At 32.9% G+C, this 22,262-nt stretch overlaps 1 pseudogene; it reads right to left on the bottom strand.

Moving 5' to 3' along the window:
* Positions 1–1,028: 1,028 nt before the first annotated feature.
* LOC131075170 (L-type lectin-domain containing receptor kinase IX.1-like) lies at positions 1,029–3,326 on the bottom strand (annotated as a pseudogene).
* Positions 3,327–22,262: the final 18,936 nt, after the last annotated feature.

Raw genomic sequence — 22,262 nt, 5'->3', positions numbered from 1 at the left:
GAAAGTGTAAGAGTTATGATCAAGAAATTTGAGAGGGCTTAGAAGGAAAAAAATTTCTTCATCGACATCAATGCCATTGAGAAAGGTAAGTAGGTTACATAGGAGGAAGGAAGAGGCTCATGTACTTGTACTAGGGTGAGCAAGAAGAAGATGGTAGATCAACCTGTGCAAGATGTGAGAGATATGAAGAAGTTATCCATGAACCTTTCTCAACTTGAAGTGGAGGTAGATGAAGCTTCAAATAATTTGAATTAGCTTTTGTATTTTTTTTTCGCTTTGTTGAGTATTTCTTTGTTTTTGTGTGCCCTGGCTACCTATTTATTGATGGTTTGCTGATATTTTCTGCTAGCATCTTTTTATAATTACAGTTTCGAGTCCCTCCAAAACCTGGGTAGCCCTTTAATTAAAAAATTCTCATCATTTCATCTAATACTTCCTAAGATAATTGCATGTTACATAATATTTACAACCAACAAGGTACTACAAATTTATAACTTACTAGAATTGACTTATCTAAAACCCACCTTTAGTATGGTTAACATTTATATTATTTAAATTTATTTGAGTTTGTTTAGTTGCTGATCTTCATGGACCACCTTAAGATCTCAATGGTCTTAATCATAGTCATATATATTATTTTAACAAGGAATACAAGCATGCCAATAATCCATTAGAAGATAATACTAGTATAATATTAATCTCCAATTCATTTCACAACAAAACCCTTTCTTTAATAAAGAAGTTCAGATTTCAAATTTATTTTAATCCAATTATTTCTCCAATCTAACCTTAAGCTAAAAAGATAAATTAAAAATTTAATTAAATAAAAAAAAATTATTGAATTTTTATGAATTAACAAGCTATAAAACAAATAAAATTGACATTATAAAATTTTTAGTATTGATCTTGGTGTGGAATTCTTTTGGCTACAAAAGAACCATGAAAACCTATCCATATGTGTTTATTGCTTTGGTTAATGACTACAAAAGATTAGTCCAATTCCATTCTATATGTGTAGACTAGCCCCCTTTCCGCCTGAATTTGTTGTAGGAGTTTAAATAAAAAAGTCAAAGAAAGTTCAAAATACAGTTTAGTTCACACATGGATGCTTAAGTTGCCCGACACATATCATATCAAGATATCGTTACACGCAAGGTAATAGAAGAGAGCCCATGGCCTAGCACCTCAATATGACACGTGTGAAAATTACGCACACAAGGTAATTATCACCGTGATACATGTCAACGCTAACAAACATTACTCTGACAAAAGCCAATCTATGAAGGTTAACGTGAAGAAAGAGCTTAACGGGCTTCTCTGTCAGACATGAGGCGACCAGAAATTTCACCTCTGCTCCTTTCAGAAGGGAAGTTAGTTAAGGATGACCCAGCATGAAAAGAAAGATCGTCGGCATACACAGGCACAGGCATATTCAGGGGAACAAACGGCAATGGAGAGTCAAATTCTAAGATCTTTAATACCGCTCTCATCGTCGGTCTTGCTTTTGGGTCTGGATGAGAACACAGCAATCCCACCAGCATCAGCAGCTCCATTTCCTCACTATTGAAATTCCCCTCTATCTTTTGGGTCTGCTGCATCCAAAAGCTTCCCTTGCCTACGCAAATCCCATACCCAGGCCACGACTCTGAAATCGAATTCTTCTAAGCTGTAATCAATGGGTTGTCTTCCGCAGGAAATTTCCAAAGCCACAGCTCCAAAACTATACACGTCCGATTCTGGGCTCGCCTTTCGAGTTTCTATATATTCTGGTGCCATATATCCACGTGTCCCTGCAACCAAGGTTGTACGTGAGGCGGCGTGATCAGATTCTACCACTCTTGCCAGACCAAAATCCCCCAGCTTTGCATTGAAATTTGAGTCCAACAACACATTGCTAGCCTTCACGTCTCTGTGCACAACGCGCTGATCCCACTCTTCATGAAGATAAATAAGAGCAGAGGCTATCCCACAAGCAACACTGTACCTTCTCTCCCAATTCAAACAATCCTTGCCTTCATCGAATATATACTTATCGAGACTTCCTTTCGGGAGGAATTCATAAACAAGAAGCAACTCACCTTGTTCATGGCACCATCCCAAGAGTCGCACAAGGTTACGGTGTCTCAGCTTAGTGATTATGGTAACCTCTGAGATATACTCTTTCCTTCCCTGCCTCGATCCTTGGCCTATTCTCTTTATGGCCAGTGTCTCGTTTGTTGTAGGCAAGATGCCTCTGTAGACACCTCCGAAGCCTCCTCTTCCCAGTATTTCATCGTCACTGAAGTTACGGGCAGCCTCGCTGAGTTGACCATAAGAGAACTTGAAGTAGCCTTGATCTAACTGTTCGTCTAGCTCCTCGCCATGACTATCCCGCCTCGCTTCTCTCTGTTTGAAATACCACCGCCCCGCAATAAACAGAAAACAGCAGATAACCAGGAGGCAGACAAAGAGGGATATGAAGATAATTTTCCAGCTACTATTTCGAGTTCTTGATGGAGCAGAGGAAATATCCCACGAATATGTACAAGAAAAAATCCACGCCGTGACTGTGTGAGTTTCAAATGCCAATCCAGTGGATGCGCTGAGGCCTACCGTGACAATTTCCGGAATATAGTCACGTAGATCTATGTGATAACTCAAAATCGGCTTCTTGGTTTAGAAATATTATACAGATTAGCAGAAGGGTTATATAAGAGAAATACCTGTAACTGCTTTGTACTCGCATTGTAATCCACCCACCAGTCCCAAGCTTGCCCATTTTTTAGAGTATTGTTTAGGAATTTACCTTCCGAGCTAAGCGAAACGTTCGCCACAGAAACAGCTGAATTGACGTCTATTCCGACATGGTTGTCATCTGGATCAAAGCTGTTCTGGAATGTGTCGAATTCGACGGCCACTACTTGATTTGAAAGTATACCATCTGTGGTTAGGTTAAAGAGGCCCAGCCATTCGCCCCAAGAATTTGCAGGTGGTTTGAAGTCGAAAGGGGCAATAAAGAAAGTGAGTCCGTCCGCAGAATTCGAGCTGTTGTTTCTGATGAGGAACTGAAAATGTGATGTAAAACTTGCGAGAGCCCCAGAAGAGTTGTCCCATAGAGGAACTGATTTGTTGTAAGTCGCCCAGCCTACGCTCCATCCCAAATCACCTACGAATTCATTTCTGGTGAGTTGTATTGTGTCCCCTTCAAAGTAAGCATCAGCATCTACTTTGATATCTGTTTGGGGAGGGAAAGCAAAGTTAATGTTTCCTGCGCATTCCATATAAGAGAACAGAGTGACGATCAAGGAGAAGAAAAGAAAGGGCAGCGAAGCAGAGCGTTTTGCCATGGTAGCATTTTAACAATCACATTTTAATCAGAGCATACTACTCAATTATAGGTAATAGCCCCGATAAATGGTAGCCCAAAATTCAATGGTTAAAAAGTAAATCTAAAACTATTTTAAACGGACCACATTAAACCTCAGGAGAGGTGGTTCAGAAAGGAAAAAAATTAATATAAAAACGTATTTGCAGGTAAAAATCTTCCTAATATCTTAAAATGAGGAAGGATTTAATAGATTTTGAATGGGTCACAGTTAGGTAGCTGAGAAATAAATGTAGTCAACTATAAACATTTATTTGGATCTAAAAATCTTCTTAATATCTTAAATAAACTAGTATTTTATTAAGTTGAAAAGACCAAAGAGTTGATAGATTTTCAAAGGGATTACAGTAGGTCTGCAATTTGTATTGTACTTATCTACAAGTGAATAGATATTAAAGTTGAACAAAAAAAATGACTTCATTTCATACATTTCTTTTTTCAAAGATTAATAAATTCATTTTTCATTTTGAAATTCTACTATTTAATTAGGGGCCACAATAAGGTAGTTGAAAAGTAAAGAAAGTCAACTAAAAATATTTATTTGCGTGTCTTAGTCTTCATAATATCTAAAATTATTAGAAATAGTATTTTGTTGAGTAGAAAAGATGAAAGGCTTAATAAATTTTCAATGAGGCCACAATAGGTATGCAATTTGTATGATATTTATCTACAAGCGAATAGATGCTAAAGTTGAATCAAAGAAAATGACCTCATTCTATACATTTTTTCATTCGCCTATGGATAAATTCATTTTGCATTTTGAAACTCAACCATTTTACTAGTGTTGGTTACTTTTATTGGTTTGTTTCAAGTTAATTAGTATAATTTTGAAATTAAATTAATCAATTAATTAATCAAAATTCTGAGAATTATTTTAATTGACTTTTATTTCTTTTATCTATGTATATTTTATATAAAATTATTAATGTTGATTATGTTGAAAGTTGTAGTATCAATTAAACTATTATGCAACACTCTTCTTTCACATGGGGATTTCTAGATTCCTAAACTCTTTCAAATAGATAATTTTAGATATCATATCTAGTTATATACATCATCAAATATATTTATATTTTTTTATAAGTTATTTTCTTATCTTTGATTTTAAGAATCCTAATACACAGAAAACATCCCAATCCTCTACTTATCTAAGTATCATGATCTAAATATATGAACAAGTTTGAAATATTTTGATCTCAACAAATAGTAAAATTGTGTGTGAAGTTGACTCCTCTCTCTCTCTCTCTTTCTCTCTCTCTGCATGTATGTATGCATGTATGTATATATACATTAGGTATATGTATTTGTGTGCATGTGTGTATGTATATGCTAAGAGGCTACAAAATGATGCAAACCAAATCCTTGAACCTACAAATTAGATAGCAAAGAAAAAGTACCATTTTTTGTGTTAACTTCATGCATGTAAACATTATCAAATGGTAGAGAACTAAAGAATCATGAAATTAACTATTCTATATATAATTGAGTTTACAATAAGCTATTTACAATATCTTTGATTCCAATTATGAATCAAATCCAAAAACATGATTAATTACATTTGAAATCCAAGTTTATATAATTTGAACATACTTCTTGTCACATCCCTTTGGAATTTGAAATCAAGAACTACATGTGAATAAAATATCAATAAAGTCAAAAAAAAAAAAATTAGAAAGGTATTTTTACTGCCCATCACGGTGGGAACATAACTTTTAGCACAATGGACGAAATCGAAATCTGTTTACATCGTCAAAAAGATCTTCAAGGGTTCTAATTTGAATCCACTACTCAAATTAAGATGGACAACACTTCCAACCCTAAATTCCACTTTGAATACTTTAAAAATGTAATTTACTAAAGTGCAGAAAATACCCAAAAAAAAATTCAATTTTAAGTGTTTTCTATTTCTACTCGTGCCAATGTTATCCAAGTGATTCTAAATTGTAACTAGATCATTCCTTCCCCAGTGAAAGGCAACGGGCCCATTGATGGAGCAATATCCCACGAATATGCACAAGAAAAATTCCATGCTGAGACCGTGTGAGTTTCAAATGCCAATCCAGTGGATGCGATGAGGCCAACCGCGGCAATTTCCGGAATATACTCACAATCGGGCTTCTGGGTTTCGAAATATTATACAGATTAGCGAGAGCCCCAGAGGAACTGAAAATGTGATTTAAAACTTGCGAGAGCCCCAGAGGAACTGATTGATTGTAAGTCGCCCAGCCTACGCTCCATTCCAAATCACCTACGAATTCATATCCGGTGATTTGTATTGTGTCCCCTTCAATGTGAGCGTCAGGATCTACTTTGATATCTGTTTCGGGAGGGAAATAAAAGCTAATGTCTCCTGCAAATTCCAGATCAAGGAGAAGAAAAGAAAGAGAGTCCAAGCAGAGCATTTTGCCATGGTGGTGTTCTCACATTTTAATCAAGCATAGCACTAAATTCTAAGTAATCGCCTCGAGAAATGGTAGCGCAAAATTCATTGGTTAAAAGTAATTATAAAATTATTGACTATTAACTATCATTTAAATTGACCACATTAAACATCGAGTAAGGTAATTGAGGAAGGAAAAAAACAATAATATAAACAATTATTTCCATGAACGAGATAAAACCTCAAGTGAGGTAGTTGAGAAGTAAAGAAAGTCAATTAAAAACATTTATTTGCATGTAAAAGTCTTTCTAATATCTTAAAATTAAACTAGCATTTTATCGAGGTGAAAAGAGGAAAGGCTTAATAGATTTTCAAGGGGTCATAGTAAGGTGGTTGAGAAGTAAAGAAAGTCAACTAAAAACATTTATTTGAATGCAAAAGTCTTCCTACTATCTTAAATTAAACTAGTATTTTATTGAATTGAAAAGAGGAAAGACTTAATAGATTTTCAATGGGGCCACAATAGGTTTGCAATTTGTATGGTACTTATCTAAAAGCGAATAGATACTAAAGTTGAACCAAACAAAATGACCTCATTCCATACATTTCTTTTCTTGAAAGATGAATAAATTCATTTTGCATTTTGAAAGTCTAAGTTATTTAATTAGTGGTGGTTACTACTATTAGTCTCGGGCCACAGTAGATCTTCAATTTGTATGGTACTTATCTACAAATGAATATATACTAAAGTTGAACCAAAGAAAATAACTTCATTCCATACATTTCTTTCTTGAAAGATGAATAAATTCTTTTTGTATTTTGAAACTCTACTATTTGATTAGGGTTGGTTATTATTATTATTCTAGGGCCACAATAGGTCTTAAAATTTGTATGGTACTTATCTACAAGCGAATAGATACTAAAGTTGAACCAAAGAAAATGACCTCATTCTATACATTTCTTTTCTTGAAATATGAATAAATTCATTTTTCATTTTGAAGCTCTACTATTTAATTAGTGTTAGTTACTATTATTAGTTTGGGGCCACATTAGGTCTAAAATTTGTATGGTACTTATCTACAAGCGAATAGTTATTAAACTTGAACCAAAGAAAATGACCTCATTCCATACATTTCTTTTCATGAAAGTTGAATAAATTATTTTTGTATTTGAAATTGTAAAATCTAATTAGTGTTGGTTACTATTATCAAACTATTTTAAATTAATTAATATATATTTTGAAATTAAATTAATCGATTAGTAAATCAAAATTATGAGAGTCATTTTGATTGACTTTTATTTCTTTTATTTGTAAAATTTTATATAGAAGTATTGATTTTGATTATGCTAAAAAGAGGAAAGATTTAATAGATTTTCAATAGGTCATAGTAAGGTAGTTGAGAAGTAAATGTAGTAAACTAAAAACATTTATTTGCATCTAAAATTCTTCTTAATATTTTAAATTAATCTAGTATATTATTAAATTGAAAAGACCAAAGAGTTATTAGATTTCCAAAGTGACTATAGTAGGTTTGCAATTTGTATGGTACTTATATACAAGAAAAGAGACATTAAAGTTGAACAAAAGAAAATGACCTTATTTAATACATTTCTTTTTTTCAAAGATTAATAAATTAATTTTGCATTTTGAAACTCTACTATTTAATTAGGGGCCACAGTAAGGTAGTTGAAAAGTAAAGAAGGTCAACTAAAAATATTTATTTGCATGTTAAAGTCTTCATAATATCTAAAATTATTAGTTCCTGCCGATAGGCAGGATTACTTATGCATTCGTTAGATGCAATTTATTCTTTTTGTTTTCCAATCATGTCATTGAATTAAAAAAATCTATTAACATTTCTATAGTTTTATTATTTTTACATATTTTAATAATATTATCAAAATGATTTATTTCTTTTCCTATTGGCTTATATTTGCTACAGTCATTAGCATAATTCAATTTTTCCCCTTTTATTTGTAGAAAAATATTTATTTCTCTAGTCTTAATAGTTCGGTATGAATAAAATGGGAAAAAATAAATCTAGAAAGATCTAAAAAAGTCAAAAATCTTATCCTCTTCTTTAATGCAAGGAGAAAGGATCCAATGAGATGTAACCAGTTGTTAGAGAAATGTGGACAAATCTTATCCCATTGAATGTGTCTTTGAATGTAGAGAATGATATGACTTATGCATCCGTTAGATGCAATTTATTCTTTTTGTTGTCCAATCATGTCATTGAATTAAAAAAATCTATTAACATTTCTATAGTTTTATTATTTTTACATATTTTAAGAATATTATCAAAATTATTTATTTCTTTTCCTATTGGCTTATATTTGCTACAGTCATTAGCATAATTCAAATTTTTTCCTTTTATTTGTAGAAAAATATTATTTCTCTAGTCTTAATAGTTCAGTTTGAATAAAATGGGAAAAAGTAAATCTAGAAAGATCTACAAAAGTCAAAAATCTTATCCTCTTCTTTAATGCAAGGAGAAAGGATCCAATCAGATGTAACCAGTTGTTAGAGAAATTTGGACAAATCTTATCCCATTGAATGTGTCTTTGAATGCAAAGAATGATATGAAATTCTATTGAGCCCTTTGTTGCGCTACAATTTGGCAGCCTTTTTCCTGCAAAAATATCAATGGCCATAGCATGAAGCTTTTGTGCAATATATGTAGCTATTACAAATTCACTAGCCAAGGGTTTTTCTTTTTAAGAATCCTATTTAATATTTTCAGTTTGCCCAAGTTTAATTAATGGCTTTTGATCAATTCATTTCTTATGTTAAGAGGCAACTAGAGTTTATTACGCTCTCATAGTTTTTTTACTACACTAGAATTGACATTTTTTTATGTTATTGATTGTTGATTATGTTTGTTGCTTGCTCTTTTGGCTTTTGTTATGGCCAGGCAAAGGTGCAGCGGGTGGTGGTTTCTCTGTAAGTGGGTTTGCCTGTGTCTGGGGGCTTCTATTATGCTTTTTTGGTTAAAATTTAGAAGGGAATGTTCCCTGATTTTTACTTGAAAAAAGTTTTGTTTATTTTTTCAATTGCAGATTTCTCTTCTGCTCTTGGTATAGGATAAAATGATACAAATGGTCTTTTTATATTTATGACGAAGTACTGAATTCACCAAGGATGTCAGGGATTTTGGCGATTCAATTCTCAGATACCTTAATTTGTTTCTGCAATTCTTCTAATATTTCAAAGTCATTACTGTTAAATTGTTTGGAAGTCTTTCCTTTTGCTATCGTCTAATTCTTTTGGAAAAAAATTGACATTTTTAGCTAATTTTGTTTTGAAATTTTTTCCATTATTTTGGTTAAAATTGTATGGAGATTTTCTTTATTTTTTTAATTAAAAATTATAGAAATTATTGTTAAATGTGTAGAATATTTTCACAGCATCCCCAATTCTTCCATAGGCTATCTCCCAATATTTTCTATCAAAGTAAACATTTCAGATTCAAAATTATAATAAATTTACGCACAGAAATGAACTTATTGTTTGGGTATAAGTAAAAAATTTAAATCTTGAAATTGATTTAGTGGTTTGGGGAAATGGCCATGGTTTTGACAAATTAAAACTATTCATATTTTAATATGAAAGTTTACTTGAGACTAAAATGGTAACTCAAGAAAAAATGGAAATATTGAAAATTTTGCATTTATCACTTGAAATCATTTATTACTATTTATCAGGTAGTCAATTTTTCCTGATGCTTATAGTTTCAACCTGCAGTTGAAAGACATGGTAGACTGCATCAAAGCTATTGATCTAGCTGTTGTTGTGGTTGAGGAAATATTTAGACACTAGGCAACTTATGCTTTCCCCACTCCGTATTATGTCGGGTTACTTTTACTTCTTTAAGACCACTTTTTCCAGTTGTTAAAGAACTGGAATCTACATTCCTCTTGTCCGTGTGCTATGAGAATGCTGTACCCATTGATAGATACGGATACAGTAAATTCTGGAGACATACTTCTATATAATTCCCTTGAAACGTACAATATTTCACTACATCAAATGTTAGCCATAAGGAGCGTAAATATTAAGTCCCTTCTTCCTTGATGAATGTCATCGCATTCCAACACTAGCTATTAGTGATAACATAGTTATAGAGTGGATTTAATCATAATTACTTTTGTGATTGTATATTTTGCAAGGTTAATTTAAATCAAAACAGTGCAATTATCTTAGGAACTATATAAATAGATAATGGCAGATGAAATGATCATTAAATTGTCACTTATTTCTAGATCAGTATTAAGTTTGAACTTAATTTCACAATATTTTTAATAGTAAAACCATGCACAAATTCCTAATTAGTAGAGATTAATTATTTATAATATTCCAGAAGAGGAAAGCATTATTTAAATAGATATTATACATACAAACAGGAAGCCCAATGAAATACAGTGATCCATAACTTCAGAAATACCAACAGAATAGCGAATAAAATTTCCAAAAATCATAAATTCATCATTTTTCATGAAAAATCAAATTATTACTTTTTTCAATGTATTTGTATTGTTTGAAAAAAAATTAAAAGCAACCAAATTATGTATAGATATTTATGAAGTATAATGCCCAAGAAATGAGTGAGCTATAGGAATTTATATGAGCAAATACAATACAATTATACAACATCTATTGAAAATATTGCAACTAAGAAAGACAAAGATGACCAAAATAGAATTTTAATTAAGAAAGACAGAGATGATCAAAATAGAATTTTAATGAAGAAATGGATTTTACCTAGCTCCAGCAGAGTTGGAGGTCCCTAGTCTTTTGATGGGTACAATTAATTATTTTTACATTAGAAGATAGTATATTTTCTCTTTTTTCAACAAAATTCAAACTCTATAGATAGAATTGATGAGTTCTAAAATTCTATCAGATTAATCTTATATTATGATTTTTTCTTAAATGAAATTAATTTCAAACTATTATTTCAACTTATAATTCTAAACTACAAATTAATTTAAATACTAATTTAATATAATATAACTTTATATTTAATAATATAGTAATTTATCATTATGACTTGTCTTATATTAATAGCAATTATTTTGAAGAGTGATATCACAACAAAAAAATTTAATTGAAAGATGATCATATGCAACTTTAATAGCAACTATTCCTTACAGTAATATCATGATTGAATTTTCATATTAAAAGAATATCCATTACTACTTTCTATGTCAAACCATGTTCAATAAAAAAATAGCATTTATATTTATAAGACCAATTACAAACAAAACTTTCTATAATTACTTCTCATGATTTCCTTAATTGCTAATCAAACAAGTATTTTTTGTAAAATTCATAACTTACAAATAGAGGAGATTAATGATAGGTTGTTGTCTTAAATTTGTTCATCCAACAAATTTTACAATTCCTTTCCATGGCATTTATTTGGTTACTCACGAACTCTGATGATATAGAATGCATATGTTTCAAAGGACTCAAACTCAAAGCCTAGTATGAGGAGACCTCATGTCCTCCATTGTCCCAATGATCAAGCTAAACAAAACACTTCATACAAAAAATTACAACACTAATCTAAAACATCTCGGAAGGAACTTGATGCTTTGCGTCTCTTGTTATAAATAGTATTTTGTTGAGTTGAAAAGATGAAAGGCTTAATATATTTTCAATGAAGCCACAATAGGTATGCAATTTGTATGATATTAATCTACAAGTGAATAGATACTAAAGTTGAATCAAAGAAAATGACCTCATTCTATACATTACTTTTTTCTAAAGATGGATAAATTCATTTTACATTTGAAACTCAACTATTTAACTAGTGTTGGTTATTTTTATTGGTTTGTTTCAAATTAATTAATATAATTTTAAAATTAAATTAATCAATTAATTAATCAAAATTATGAGAATTATTTTGATTGACTTTTATTTCTTTTGTCTATGTATTTTTTACATAAAATTATTAATGTTCTTGATTACAGGAAAAATCGGTTTTGAAGGGATCCCAAAACACTTTACAAAAGAACCTTAATAGATAAAAGAATAAAGAAACAAGAAAAAATAGTATGCCAAAAAACCAACACAGTTCTGGGCAAAAATCAGCATAAAAGCCCAACAAAACCAACAAAATCCAACCAAAACAAAAAAAGATAAAAGACAAATTACTTAATGTTTTTAAGGGCATTAGCCAAATTTCTGCTAATCCCTTGCAAATATTTAATATTATCCCCGAGCATAGGGATTTCCTTGGAAGAGGCCAAAGCAACTTTTTTCATACTCACCCTAGTTCTTTTTGCCGCACCACCAGGCACACTTTTCACTGTCCCTGCCTTAGTAGCATCCTCATTAATATCTAGGTCCATAACAGGCTTGGAAGTGTTGGAGCCATCAAGGAACTTGGTAATTTCCTCTAAATTCTTAGTCATAGAAGTAAGGATATCCAAAATCATTACCAAAAAGTTTTTCATGGTTGTTTTTCCTTCCTCTAATTTACTAATCTGAGCTTCCAGCTTCTCCAATTTTTTCCTCCATACCCTTTTTCCACTACTCCTAGTTACTTTCTACTTTCTTTCCCTTCTCTTCCTGCTGCTTGTCAATTTTTTCAAAATTCTTGATTCTTTCATATACCCACCTGTCAAAACCTATTCAAGCCTCAGTCTGGTTTTTGAGTTTATCCAAAATAATCCCATCTCCATCTTTATCCCGATCCCTGCTCGATTTCTCCTAATCCTTCTCTTGCTCAGTTTCCATTTCCCTTTCCTCCTTATTATTCTGATTGTCCTACTCCTCCATTGGCTAACTGTTAACATTACCTATGCTCCCAATGTGGGTAGGGCTATTCTAATCAGAAACATCCTCAGCTCCTCCTTCCTCTTCCACCACTTCCTCTTCTTTCCATCTCTCCTCTCCGTCAAACTCATCAGTGTCCATCTCGCTTCCACCTTTTACAATGTCCTTAGAATTAACCTTTGTATACTTTTGTTTACCCATGTCCTCTTGAATTTTCTCCATAGTGGCTTTTTTACCCTTTTTGCTCTGTGTCAACTCATCCTTTCTAGGCCCACCTTCCTCCATCTTCCTCTTTCCTTTCCCCGGTGACACTGACAACCTCTTGTTTTTCTGGATAGCCAGAATCTTGCAATGCTCATAAATGAGTAGAATAAAGCCACAATGAAGCACATACGAAGAAGGGTTCTTTCTCTGCTTATTCAAAGACTGCGATAGAGACCTAAAGAGGTAATAGGGTAGAGAAATCCTCTTCTCATTTCTAAAATGATTTCAAATCACAAAATGGTATGTGTGGACCCTGGTAAAATGACCCTCCACAGTAATATATTCCATAATTGCATTAAGCACACAACCCCAAATTTTCCTGATATTAGAAGCATCATAATACCACCCCATGGCTTTTCCTAGTTTTGCTCTCTCCTTCTCTTTACGTGGAAAAAGATTAACTGCATTATTAGACACTTTTAGGTCTCTAAAGAAGTTAAGACTAGAATGGGGCATACCTCTGACCGTCGAAATAAGGTCTGCATCTAGCTTAAACCTAACACCATAAATTTTGAGGGAGCCATTTATCCAGTTTTCAGTAACTTTGGTGATTGCTAGGTTTACTTTGCCTTTATCATAGTCGACCAATTTTTCCATGAAATTCATCATGAATCCTTTCTCCATCTTTTTCCAAACCTTAGGCATCTCCCACCATCTGGAAATATTATCAAGTTCCTCTCTTCTTAGACCCCCCTCCCCAATTTTAGATTTTGTTTTACAATTTCTCTGCTTTTGCAACTTCAGAGCTTTCTTCCAAATTACACTTGGTTTTTTTAAAATGCATACCCACAAAGCATGCGGAAAATTAATATTCTTCTTTAGGACTCTGCCCTTCTGACATTTCATCACCACCTTTCTAAAGATTTGAAGATTACTCATTAATACTTTCAAAATTAATATTCTTCCTTAGCTCCTCCTTCCTCTTCCCCCACTTCCTCTTCTTTCTAGCTCTCCTCTCTGTCAGACTCACCAGTCTCTATCTCGCTTCCATCTTTTCCAGTGTCCTTAGAATCAAATTCAGTATCCTTTTGTTTACCCATGTCCTCTTGAATTTTCTCCACAGTGGCCTTTTTACCCTTTTTTCTTTGTGTCAACTCATCCTTGCTAGGCCCACCTTCCTCCATCTTCATCTTTCCTTTCCCTAGCAACACCGATAACCTCTTGTTTTTCTGGATAGCCAGAATCTTGCAATGCTCATAAATGAGCATAATAAAGCCACAATGAAGCACATACGAAGAAGGGTTCTTGCTCTGCTTATTCAGAGACCGCGATAGAGACCTAAAGAGGCCATAGGGCAAAGAAATCCTCTTCTCACGTATAAAATGATTTAAAAGCACAAAATGGTATGTGTGGACCTTGGTAAAATGACCCTCCACAGTAATATATTCCATAATTGCATTAAGCACACAACCCCAAATTTTATTTATATTAGAAGCATCATAATACCCCCCCCTGTGGCTTTTCCTAGTTTCGCTCTCTCCTTCTCTTTACGCAGAAAAAGTTTAACTGCATTATTAGACACTTTCAGGTCTCTAAAGAAGTTAAGACCAGAATGGGGCATAGCTGTGATTGTCGAAAAGAGGTCCACTTCTAGCTTAAACCTAACACCATGAATTTTGAAGGAGCCATTTATCCAGTTTTCAGTAACTTTGGTGACTGCTAGGTTTACTTTGCCTTTATCATAGTCGACCAATTTTTCCATGAAACTCATCATGAATCCTTTCTCCAGATTTGTCCAAACCTTAGGCATCTCCTGCCATCTAGAAATATTATCAGGTTCCTCTCTTCTTAGAGCCCCCCAGTTTAGATTTTGTTTTACAATTTCTTTGCTTCTAGAACTTCAGAGCTTTCTTCCAAATTACACTCGGCTTTTTGAAAATACATACCCACAAAGCGTACAGAAAATTAATATACTTGTTTAGGACTCTGCCCTTCTGACGTGTCATCATCACCTTTCTAAACATTTGAAGATTACTCTTTAATACTTTCATGATTAACGTGCGATCCATCTTTCCCCGTAAATCTGTCCTTTCTGATGAGTTCTTTAATATTAAAATAAATATTAACTTCCCCATTCCATATACTTTGGGCTTAGGAAATTACACCAAGGTTCGCTAGACCATCCGCTACAACATTTTTTTCTCTAAAGGCATGTTCAATGATAATTGATTTAAAAATTGAAATAATTTCTCTAGCTTTAAAAACAATATTTTCAATAGTCTACAAAGGCTCAATTTTTCCCTTAAGGCATTTAATATTCTTAAGTGAGTCTCCCTCCAACCATAGATTATCATGATTGATATTTTTTGCTATAATCAAAGTATTCAAAGCTGCCAAGATTTCAACATAATGACTAGTTTGGTTACCCAAAGGGCCAACAATAGACACAAGGCAACTTCTAGCAAAATTCCTAGCAATGTCCCCGTAACTAGCTTTCCCCGGGTTCCCCTTAGAAGCCTCATCAAAGTTGGCCTTAATCCATCCCTATGAAGGAAAGCACCAAAATAGACCATCCCTACCCTTATCCTTACTATTTCTGTTATTGGAGAGGTTCCATCTTTCATTCAAGCCTTCTTTAGTAGCTAAACCATTATCAATTCCATATAAACATTCAAAGATCCCTCTATAGATTTTATCCACCACCAATTCAGGGTTTGCACTTTTATCCCTAAAAATCCCGTTGTTGCACTCCTTCCAAATGTTCTATATGACATTAGGGAGAGTTATTTTTCCAAAGCTCAACATTCTTAGAATTGGAATTAGTGCAATACCATTGTTTCCAAAACTCTTCCATAGAGTTTAGGAAAACCCAGCTCAACTTCCACCTACCAAAAATAATATTCCAAATTTCTTGACTGAAAATACACTGGTAGAGGATATGACAAGCAGACTCCTCCTCCCTGGAGAAAAGAGAACACCTATTAGGAAAAACAAATCCTTACTTATGGAGATTATCAAGAGTTAGCACCTTGTTTTGGATAAAAATCCAAAAAAAGATATTAATTTTGGGCATCAACTTTTTTATCCACACTTTATCCCACAAAGGGATCTCTTTTGGAACTTTGTTGTGGATAGACACCGGTGAAGACACAAAATATTTCCCATCAAAAGTTTCCCTCCAAATCAAACAATCCTCAGAATTGTCCATTAAAATTTTAGAAGAAAGCAAGATCTCTAAAAATTTTAATCCCAGACAAAGTTGGCTAAAGTCAGTCTACTTCCCATTTCTCCATTAGTCTCTAACAAAGAATCCATACCTTCTTTTGAACCATTCTTTCCATTCCTTATAAGAGAATAGAGTGACGATCAAAGAGAAGAAAAGAAAGAGCATCCAAGCAGAGTGTTTTGCCATGGTGGTGTTCTCACATTTTAATCAGAGCATAGCACTTAATTATAGGTAATCGCCCCGAGAAATGGTAGCACAAAATTCACTGGTTAAAAGTAATTCTAAAATTGTTAAATATTAACTATCATTTAAACTGACCACATTAAACCTCAAGTGAGGTAATTGAGGAAGGAAAAAAACACCAATATAAACAATTATTTCCATGAACGAGATAAAACCTCAAGTGAGGTAGTTGAGAAGTAAAGAAAGTCAATTAAAAGCATTTATTTGCATGTAAAAGTCTTTCTAATATCTTAAAATTAAACTAGCATTTTATCGAGGTGAAAAGAGGAAAGACTTAATAGATTTTTAAGGGGTAATAGTAAGGTAGTAGAGATGTAAAGAAAGTCAACTAAAAACATTTATTTGGATGCAAAAGTAATCCTACTATCTTAAATTAAACTAGTATTTTATTGAATTGAAAAGAGGAAAGACTTAATAGATTTTCAATAGGGCCACAATAGGTCTGCAATTTGTATGGTACTTATCTAAAAGTGAATAGATACTAAAGTTGAACCAAACAAAATGACCTCATTCCATACATTTCTTTTCGTGAAAGATGAATAAATTCATTTTGCATTTTGAAACTCTAAGTTATTTAACTAGTGGTGGTTACTACTATTAGTCTTAGGCCACAGTAGGTCTTCAATTTGTGTGGTACTTATCTACAAATGAATATATACTAAAGTTGAACCAAAGAAAATAACTTCATTCCATACATTTCTTTCTTGAAAGATGAATACATTCTTTTTGTATTTTGAAACTCTACTATTTGATTAGTGTTGGTTATTATTATTATTATTCTGGGGCCACAATAGGTCTTAAAATTTGTATGGTACTTATCTACAAGCGAATAGATACTAAAGTTGAACCAAAGAAAATGACCTCATTCTATACATTTCTTTTCTTGAAATATGAATAAATTCTTTTTTCATTTTGAAACTCTACTATTTAATTAGTGTTGGTTACTATTATTAGTTTGGGGCCACATTAGGTCTAAAATTTGTATGGTACTTATCTACAAGCGAATAGTTATTAAACTTGAACCAAAGAAAATGACCTCATTCGATACATTTCTTTTCATAAAAGTGGAATAGATTATTTTTGTATTTGAAATTGTAACATCTAATTAGTGTTGATTACTATTATTAGACTATTTCAAATTAATTAATAAATATTTTGAAATTAAATTAATCGATTAGTAAATCAAAATTATGAGAGTCATTTTGATTGACTTTTATTTCTTTTATTTATAAAATTTTATATATAAGTATTGATGTTGATTGTGTTGAAAAGAGGAAAAATTTAATAGATTTTCAATAGGTCACAGTAAAGTAGTTGAGAAGTAAATGCAGTCAACTAAAAACATTTATTTGCATCTAAAATTCTTCTTAATATTTTAAATTAAACTAGTATATTATTAAATTGAAAAGACCAAAGAGTTAATAGATTTTCAAAGGGACTATAGTAGGTTTGCAATTTGTATGGTACTTATCTACAAGCAGAGAGAAATTAACGTTGAATGAAAGAAAATGACCTCATTTAATACATTTCTTTTTTCCAAAGGTTAATAAATTAATTTTGCATTTTGAAACTCTACTATTTAATTAGGAGCCACAGTAAGGTAGTTGAAAAGTAAAGAAAGTCAACTAAAAACATTTGTTTGCATGCCAAAGTCTTCATAATATCTAAAATTATTATAAATAGTATTTTGTTGAGTTGAAAAGATGAAAGGATTAATAGATTTTCAATGAGGCCACAATAGGTATGCAATTTGTATGATATTAATCTATAAGTGAATAGATGCTAAAGTTGAATCAAAGAAAATGACCTCATTCTATACATTTCTTTTTTTAAAAGATGAATAAATTCATTTTACATTTTGAAACTCAACTATTTAATTAGTGTTGGTTATTTTTATTGATTTGTTTCAAATTAATTAATATAATTTTAAAATTAAATTAATCAATTAATTAATCAAAATGATGAGAATTATTTTGATTGACTTTTATTTCTTTTGTCTATGTATTTTTTACATAAAATTATTAATGTCTTTTATTACGGGAAAAACAGGTTTTGAAGGGATCCTAAAACCCTTTACGAAAGAACCTTAATAGTTAAAAGCATTAAGAAACAAGAAAAGACATTCTGCCTAAAAACCAGCACAATTCTAGGCAAAAATCAACATAAAAGCCCAACAAAACCAACAACATCTAGCCAAATCAGAAAAAGACAAAAGACTAATTACTTAATGCTTTTAAGGGCATTAGCCAAATTTCTGCTAATCCCTTGCAAATATTTAATATTATCCCCGAGCATAGGGATTTCCTTGGAAGAGGCCAAAGTAGCTTTTTTCATACTCGCCCTAGTTCTTTTTGCCACACCACTAGTAGCACTTTCCACTGTCCCTGCCTCAGTAGCATCCTCATCAATATCTAGGTCCACAATAGGTTTGGAAGTGCTGGAGTCATCAAGGAACTTGGTAATTTTCTCTAAATTCTTAGTCATAGAAGTAAGGATATCCAAAATCATTACCAAAATGTTTTTCATGGTTGTTTTTCCTTCCTCAAATTTACTAATCTGAGCTTCCAGCTTCTCCACTTTTTCCCCCATACCCTTTTTCCACTGCTCCTCATTACTTTCTATTTTCTTTCCCTTCTCTTCCTGCTGCTTATCAATTTTTTCCAAATTCTTGATTCTTTCATTTACCCACCTATCAAAACCCATTCAAGCCTCAGTCTGGTTTTTGAGTTTATCTAGAATAATCCCATCTCCATCTTTATACTGATCCCTGCTCAATTTCTCATTATCCTTCTCCTGCTCAGTTTCCATTTCCCTTTCCTACTTAGTATTCTGATTGTCCTACTCCTCCTTTGGTTGACTGTTAATATTACCTATGCTCACACTATGGGTAGGACTATTCTGATCAGAAAAATCCTCAGCTCCTCCTTCCTCTTCCCCCACTTCCTATTCTTTCCATCTCTCCTCTCCGTCAGACTCATCGATCTCCATCTTGCTTCCATCTTTTCCAATGTCCTCAGAATCAACCTCCATATCCTTTTGTTTACCCATGTCCTCTTGAATTTTCTCCACAATGGCTTATTTACCCTTTTTTCTCTGTGTCAACTCATCCTTTCTAGGCCCACCTTCCTCTATCTTCTTCTTTCCTTTCCCCAATGACACCGACAACCTCTTATTTTCCTGGATAGTCAGAATCTTGCAATGCTCATAAATGAGCAGAATAAGGCCACAATGAAGCACAGACAAAGAAGGGTTCTTGCTATGATTATTCAGAGACCATGACAGAGACCTAAAGAGGTAATAGGGTAGAGAAATCCTCTTCTCATGTCTAAAATGATTTAAAAGCACAAAATGGTATGTGTGGACCCTGGTAAAATGACCCTCCATAGTAATATATTCCAAAATTGGATTAAGCACACAACCCAAAATTTTCTTGATATTAGAAGCATAATAATACCCCCCATGGCTTTAACTAGTTTCACTCTCTCCTCTTTATGCGGAAAAATCTTAACTGCATTATTAGACACTTTCAGGTCTCTAAAGAAGTTAAGACCAGAGTGGGCCATACTTGTGACCATCAAAATGAGGTCCGCATCAAGCTTAAACCTAACACCATGAATTTTGAAGAAGCCATTTATCCATTTTTCAATAACTTTGGTGACCGCTAGGTTTACTTTGGCTTTATCATAGTCGACCAATTTTTCCATGAAATTAGTCATGAATCCTTTCTCCAACTTTTTCCAAACCTTAGGCATCTCTTGCCATTTGGAAATATTATCAGGTTCCTCTCTTCTTAGATTCCCCCCCCCATTATAGATTTCGTTTTACAATCTCTTCTTCTGCTACTTCAGAGCTTTCTTCCAAATTACACTTGGCTTTTTGAAAATTCATACCCACAAAGCATGCAGAAAATTAATATTCTTGTTTAGGACTTTGCCCTTCCAACGTTTTGTCATCACCTTTCTAAAAATTTGAAGATTACTCATTAATACTTTCATGATTAACGTTTGATCCATCAATCCCCATAAATCTATCCTTTTTGATGAGTTCTTTAATATTAAAATAAATATTAACTTCCCCATTCCATATACTTTGGGCTTTGGAAATTACACTAAGGTTTGCTAGACCACCCGCTACAACATTTTTTTCTCTGAAGGCATGTTCAATGATAATTGATTTAAAGCTTGAAATAATTTCTGTAGCTTTAAAAATAATATTTTCTATAGTCCACAAAGGCTCAATTTCTCCCTTAAGGCATTTAATAATGTTAAGTGAGTCTCCCTCCAACCATAGATTATCATGATTGAGATTTTTTGCTATAATCAAAGTATTCAAAGTTGCCGAGGCTTCAACATAATGACTAGTTTGGTTATCCAAAGGGCCAGCAATAGCCACAAGGCAACTTCCAACAAAATTCTTGATAATGCCCCCGTAACCATCTTTCCTTGGGTTCCCCTTAGAAGCCCCATCAAAGATGGCCTTAATCCATTCCTGTGAAGAAAAGAACTAGGATAGACCATCCCTACCCTTATCCTTACTGTTTTTGTTATTGGAGAGGTTCCATCTTTCATTAAAGTCTTCTTTAGAAGCTAAACCATTATTAATTCCATATAAACATTCAAAGATCTCTCTATAGATTCTATCCACCACCACTTCAAGGTTCACACTTTTATCCCTAAAAATCCCGTTGTTGCACTCCTTCTAGATGGTCCATATGACATTAGGGAGAGTTACTTTCCAAAGCTCAACATTCTTAGAATTGGAACTAGGGCAATACCATTGCTGCCAAAACTCTTCCAAAGAGTTCGGGAAAACCCAGCTCAACTTCCACCTACTAAAAATAATATTCCAAATTTCCTGACTAAAAATACACTAGTAGAGGATATGACAAGCTAAATCCTCCTCCCTGCAGCAAAGAGAACACCTATTAGGAAAACTAAATCCCTGCTTATGGATATTATCAAGAGTTAGCACCTTGTTTTGGATAAAAGTCCAAAAAAGGATATTAATTTTGGGCATCAACTTCTTTATCCACACTTTAGCCCACAAAGGATCTCTTCCAGAATTTCATTGTGGATAGACACCACTGAAGACACAAAATATTTCCCATCAGAAGTTTCCCTCCAAATCAAACAATCCTCAGAATTGTCCATAAAAAATTTAGAAGAAAGCAAGATCTATAAAAATTTTAATCCCAGACAAAGTTGGCTGAACTCAATCCACTTCCCATTTCTCCAATAGTCTCTAACAAAGACTCCATACTTTCTTTTGAACTAGTCTTTCCATTCCTTAAGGATGGGGATTTCCTCCAATGGTTTATCCGCAAGCCATCCGTCCTCCCAGAATCTAATAATTCTCCCATTCCCCAATTTCCACTTTCTTCTAGCTACATCCCAAGCTTTAGCCATTTGAACTGCATTCCAAATTGCAGAGCCTTCCACAATTTTTTTTTTTCCATAAATTCTTCCTCAGATGGTTGCATGTAAAGGTATTTCTTTTTCCAAATTAAATTTCGTTCCCTTTCCTCCCCTTTCATTCTCCAAATTTGTTTAGCTAACAAGCAGTATTCATAGTTATAATGTTCCTTAACCCCATACCCCCAAAAGTCTTAGGAATACAAATATTATTCCATGCAATAAGGGGGATTCTATTTTTATCTTCCACTCCTGACCATAAGATTTTTTTTTGAATTCTTTCATAAATTATTAATGTTGATTATGTTGAATGTTGTAGTATTGCTTAAACTATTACACACCACTCTTCTTTTACATGGGGATTTATAGATTCCTAAACCCTTTCAAATAGATAATTTTAGATATCATATCTAGTTATATACATCATCAAGTAGATTTCTAATTTTTTAAAGCTCTTTTCTTATCTTTGATTTTAAGAATCCTAATACACAGAAAACACCCTCATCCTCCACTTATCTAAGCATCACAATCTAAATACATGATCAAGTTTTAAATATTTTGATCTCAACAAATTCTAAAATCTTGTGTGAAGTTGACTCCTCTCTCTCTCTCTCTATGTATGTATGTATGTATGTATGTATGCATGCATT

This window comes from Cryptomeria japonica, chromosome 5 (genome assembly GCF_030272615.1).
Source record: "Cryptomeria japonica chromosome 5, Sugi_1.0, whole genome shotgun sequence".
Lineage (NCBI taxonomy): Eukaryota > Viridiplantae > Streptophyta > Pinopsida > Cupressales > Cupressaceae > Cryptomeria > Cryptomeria japonica.
This window is presented reverse-complemented; position numbering and strand designations above follow the sequence as displayed.